The sequence below is a fragment of the Olea europaea genome, chromosome 3 (assembly GCF_002742605.1).
Source record: "Olea europaea var. sylvestris chromosome 3, O_europaea_v1, whole genome shotgun sequence".
Classification (NCBI taxonomy): domain Eukaryota; kingdom Viridiplantae; phylum Streptophyta; class Magnoliopsida; order Lamiales; family Oleaceae; genus Olea; species Olea europaea.
This window is the reverse complement of record NC_036239.1, coordinates 21,319,681-21,325,680: the sequence shown is the minus strand read 5'-3', so window position 1 is coordinate 21,325,680 and position 6,000 is coordinate 21,319,681.

The following is a 6,000-nucleotide window of genomic DNA, read 5'->3' as shown; positions in this document are numbered from 1 at the left end:
CTCTGCATTTTAAAGCAGGCGAGGCTCCCCTCAGGCTCATCTATGTCATGTACTTGGTGAGGTGCTTCTCTGGATCCCCCTTTCCTTCATACTTGGGGATCTTAGGGGGCATGAAATTCGTTGGCATTGGGAAGCTTCGGATCTCCCTTGAGAAAGGGAGGTTATCATCATCATCGTCAATCTCGTAAGATCGACAGGGCCCATCTGACCCTTCATCATCTTGGATGTCCTGGGGAGGTGGAGATGCTTCTCCTCGACTTCCCCAATCGACTAGGTTCCTCCTCCCTCTCCTATTTCTAGGAGGAGGAGGGGGAGCATGTTCTTGTTCGTGATCCGGACGAATTGATCCTCTTGCTGGGCTGACCCTATTGCTAGGATCCTCCCCTATCTGGTCGAAGACACTTACCGACCTTTGTTCCTCATGTTCCTGAGGGAAATTGTCCCCCAAGTGTGGTTCTGATGGCTGACTCCCTTGCACATAAGATGTAGATTCGGCGTTCATCTCCCTTTCGAGGGGACGTTCTGTGTGCCGGCTCATGTGGCATCGGGAGTGAGATACAGGGGCTTCCCGCACAGGATAAGATCCTTGGGGCATTTGATAGCCCTGATGACCCTGGGTTTGCATGAGGAGTTCCTACATTGCCATATTCTGAGCTGCTATGTCTCTCATACCTGCAGCTATTTGAGCCATTCCTTCAGTGAGTATGACTGTTCTTCCACCTCGACGACGCCGGTGATGTGGTCTCTGATGAGTAACATTGTTATGGAGTACCTCTTCTTCAGAGGCCTCTCATGGGGTTGTCGTCTTCATGGCTGTAGCTCATCTTACCTCTTTTTTCAAGGGTAGTGAGAACTTTGGATTGTAACTCAACTTTGTTCTTTTTCAAGAATGTCCCCTTTTCAGGGTTAGTTGCTAGTTTTCCGGTAACTTCTTCGATGGAGAACGCAAAACTTCGAATGGGGAGTGTTTCCCACAGATGGTGTCAATCTGTTGACCTCGAAAATTGGTCCTTCCACGTGGCCAACTGAAAGCTACTCCACGTATTCCTCCTTGTGCACAATTAGCGAATAGTCAGACGCACACGGTTGGAACCAGCGGGGGTGGTAACGGCCGTATACACTCCGACGGTCAAGTCAGGTTTAAGTGGTCGGAACAGTACCCAGGGGCTGTGCAAATCAATGATAAAGGGGGAGGAGAAAATATATAAGCTTGCTATAGAGTGCTGTATAGTAAGAGTTTCATTACCTTTGCCTCTTGTCAAATCTTGGGTATTTATAGGTGGTATGAACCGTTGGATGTGGGACGCGTGTATACATCTGACGGTATGAGGCGTCCGCTCAAAGGCGTCAATCAGCCGCATCTGTAGAGTGGGCGGACAGTTTGTTTCTTCTGAGTTGAATTGACATAAAGTTGATAAGTCACATCAACTAGCATCATGGAGACGTCAAATCAATTTAAACCTTAGGTGCAGGAAGGATCTTGGCACAAATCTCTTTCTGAAATTGGCGGCGGATCTTCTAACCGGGGTCCACTTGGCCTCGACCTCGGGGCCAGGTGTTTCGACAGGTCAGTAGTAGGAATCACTATATCACTTCGAAAACATTTCGGACGGGTCTTTATCAGATCGGAATATGTGGTGCTGCGTGTTCCGAGGCGTATAAGATCGGAGCGTAACAAAAGCCAACTAAACAAAGAGATTGACGACTCCAGAGAACACAAAATATCGCAAAAAGTTGAAGCTTTTTTTAAATTTTATTAAATTTGAACGGAAACGAAGCCAAACCAACACACTATTTCTCCATGTCCACATGATATAAAAATTGCACCTTAACTCCCTAAACTTAGAAGCAATACCGACGAGTTTTCTAATTAAATAAATCACACATAAAATACTAAAATCAAATCTCACATCTATACCCTGTTTAGTTTTGGTTTGATTAAAAAATAGATTTTAGTAGATAAAAGATAATAAAGTATATATTTGAAAAATTAATAAAAGTTATCTATCTGATAAAAAATATAGTTGAAATGAGTTAAAAAAATATGGACCAAACATGAGTTATGTGTTTTGTCTTGATGATAATTTCAACTCTTTTAATAGATAAATATCTTATCTTGAAATGACATATTAAAACGTTAAAGTGTGTACTGCCAAACATTATTATAATCTCTAAAATTTGAAATTTTGGTACTCGATTCTCAATAGATGATTTCGATACATATTGTCCTTAAAATGCACGTACAACCATTGTTTGAGAGATAAAATATTAATATTGCTAAAGATATAAATAATTAAAAAGGACAAAAATAGGATCCCACACCGCCCGTTCCCTTCCTCACAAAATCTCCTCTTATCTATATACACTTTTTGGTACCGTTTTGGTTCCGTGCATAGAATTTTTAGGTGTCCATGATTTTGTTCAACGAATATGTCAATTTTACTGGTGCAGTGGACCAGAGTTTCAATCCCATGCGCCATCACCCATGACCTAACAAAGCAGGAAAATTTAATCACGGAGACTCTGCAAGTCGTTTTCCACTGCGCCGCCCCATGTGTGATTGTTCATCTACTACGTGTCTTCTTCTCATTCGATAAGAATCGATTCAGTAAAAGAATTTATTCGGCGCTTTTTGCACCGACAGCACTATCTGCATTCCACGTTGCCACTTGTTAGCGCAGTTAGATTTTACTTCGAATCTACGGCTCCAATATATAGCAATGCTATTTATAAATCATCAATTGCGATAACAATTTGTTATATGAGGCATTAAAGCTGCAAAAATTAATGTCTCAAATAATATGTTGTCATATAGGATGACTATTATAGATAATGATTATGAGGTCCTGTTTGTGGCCCGTTAATTTCAAAAATTGAAGTATAGAATAGTGATTGACGTTGAAATGCGCGGTTAAAAAGGAAGGAAAAGTTTTTTATTTATGTGTAATATTATTTTAATGAAAAATGTGTGATTGAAAGTGAGTATTGTAGAAAAAATAATGTGGTAGAATGTGAAAAAATGATTGACAAACAAGGGCTGAATAATATTATTCTTCAACTTATTCAAATCCTTTGATAATTTTTCTTTTAAAAATTGTATACAATTTCACAAGTTTGTTGGTCGAGATTTGAACTTAAAACATTGAAGCGATATATAGAATTATTAAATTTAAGAGTTATATATTCATGACTATATAATCGCTCCAATTGAGATCTCTGAAATGATTCCATACTACAGTTCGATGGAACCGTTAAAATTTTATTCGGTACAAATAATTAATTATTTCATAGTATTACTAAAAATAATTGGTGTGACAAGGTAGAATGTTCTTAGGGTGGTACCAAATGTATGATCAAAAATAGCTTTGGACCCACAATGATATGCAACATTTATCCAACAAAGAAAATAATCATAGAAACATTCACTTTAAGCATTCAGTGGCCCATTAAAATCATAATTCATTGATTTTGTATAAAATCGTATCTCTTTGTTACCGTTATTTTAACTCCAATTTTCAATCTCACCCGCATTTCCCAATCCAGTAGTGAATGTGGAATTTTATTAGTGCAAAAATTGGAATAAGAGGTGAAAAAGGTGTTACCGATTGAAGATATAGCATCCCTATTTTTTCCTTTCCAATAACGAGTACTTTACGAAAATCTACAAGTGTTATTTTGTGAATTGAACACAAAGAATTATGTGTTTCTTAAAGTTCGTTTTTAGTGAAATTTAGGATTAGTTTGATAGAGTTTTTGTTTTTACTTCTGCTTCTGCTTCTTTTAGAAGAGCTTCCTGATTGAGATACGTTAAATTAACTATTTTTAAAAGTACTTTTACTCAAACAAAGTACTTTCAGAATATTATCAAAACATGTTCAAAATAATTTCGTATCCTTAAAAATAACCTTTTTCCTTTTTCCCAAAAATCCTTTCAAACGAGCCCTTATTCTTGGACCATATTCATGCCCTCAACTTGATTTTGTTTTATTATCCCACTTTGATAAGAAATCAATTGGGAGTGGGTTTGTTTCTACGTCTTCTTTTTGTTTTTCAATGGGGAAGTGGGTTGGTTAAAGCTATTAATAACCAAAAGACTAACCGTATTTTCAATTATATAGCATGATGTACTCTATACTAAAGCATTCCCACCGAGTCGACTCATGATTCTTCTTGTTGAAATTAAGTAACTAAATGGGAACTTTTAGAAATTCCAATTATCATGAACATTTGATGGTGGGATTTGTTTTTTCTTTTTTCTCCGCACTAATGATTGACTTATATTTCATGTTTCATAACTTAAAAAGTTATTGATACATTCAATATACTTAACTACCACTTGTATATGGTTACAGGTCAATCGACCTAACATGACATGATAATTCATTATTAGAATTATATGTAGTTAGTTATTTGTAAGGATCGTGCTAGCGAACATATTGAACTCAAAATAGTCGCATTGAGGAGCTTGAAGGCCCGACCGAGCAAATAAAGCAAAATAGATAATTTTTACCGAACAAGTACTATAATTGGACATGCCTTGGTCCTTGAGCTTAAGACGAAATATTTTACCTACACATGCTACCGTAAAATGCCAAGAAAATAGGGTACGACTACGACCAACCTACCTAACTTGCAGATGCGAGTATGGGGTTGAAATTCAATAATTAAATTTTTTAGTAATAACGAGTCATTGTATAGCTATAATAAGAGGATTAATTTAAATGTTCAATAAGGTCAGTTTATACAGGTTCAGCGAGAAATTCTCGTAGCTCTGCCACCTGTGACCTGTCTTTGAATTTCAATATACAATATTTGATTCCTATAAATTAATTGACATAGTTAACACATTATGTGTGATAAAAAAGATTAAAAATATGACGACGTTAATATACCCAATATAATATATTTGAAGCTACGTACATGATAATATTAAATAGGGTAAAATTTCACTTCGGATCCCAACCTTTTAAAGTTGTGGCAATTTCATTCCATTCAATTTTTATCCTCTCTCCCGTCCCTGACCTTGGAATTTCACTTTGGAATTTTTTGATTTCGATTCTTCTGAAGTTGGCTCTCTTCAAAGTGAACCAATTGGGCGAAATCCGCAATCTAGGGAGGATTTCTCCCCTTGGTTTGCCAACAAACATGGTTGAAAATTAGGGAAAATGAATTTTCTATGAGTTACATCGTCAATAGTAGTGAATATTTCTAGATTTTTCAATAGCGAGAGGGGAGAGGAGGTTGGTAGCGTGGGTTGTGGGTGTTTAGGGTACTGCAAATTGTGGAAATTTTGGGAGAGATGAAAGTCTAGGCAGCGATTTTCGGGGTATGGGAGGTCACGGCTAGCCATTGCCGCTGTGTGGTGGTGTCGGGTAGGTGGGATTGAGGTTTGTGGAAAGAATAATACTATTTGTAGGCCCTCGTTATAACAGTTACTCTATGTGACATACACATGGCAATGATTATTTGATTTATGAGTTAATAAAAAGTTATCGCATTAATGTATCAAATAATCACTTGTTATGTGTATGTTACGTAGGATGACTGCCGTGTGAGCAATTACGAAGAATATTACTCTTGTGAAAAAATAGACTTTTTTTATTTTAATTTTTTTCCCACTTAGTTCCTCTCTTTTCCTTTTTTTTTTTTGGGTTATTTTTTTATTTTGTTTCTTTATATTTTAAGTTAACCTTTACATCGCATTAACGACAAAATAGATAAAAATCGTAATGAAGGACGATATACACATAAATGAAAGGTTGGGGGCAGGAGAGAGTAAAAATAAAAAAAGTTGAGGAACCAAATCTTATCAATCTTGTATATGTAATGTATAAAAATATCTTACATTTTTAAATCAATCTAATATTTTTATTTGGCCAAGCATGTTCATCCATTCATTTTTTCAAAATAAGAAATGTCAACTGTTCCTGCATCACTTATTGGAGAAAAAACACAATCTATTTTATTGGAATTTAAAATACAAATCTTAATCACCTTAAT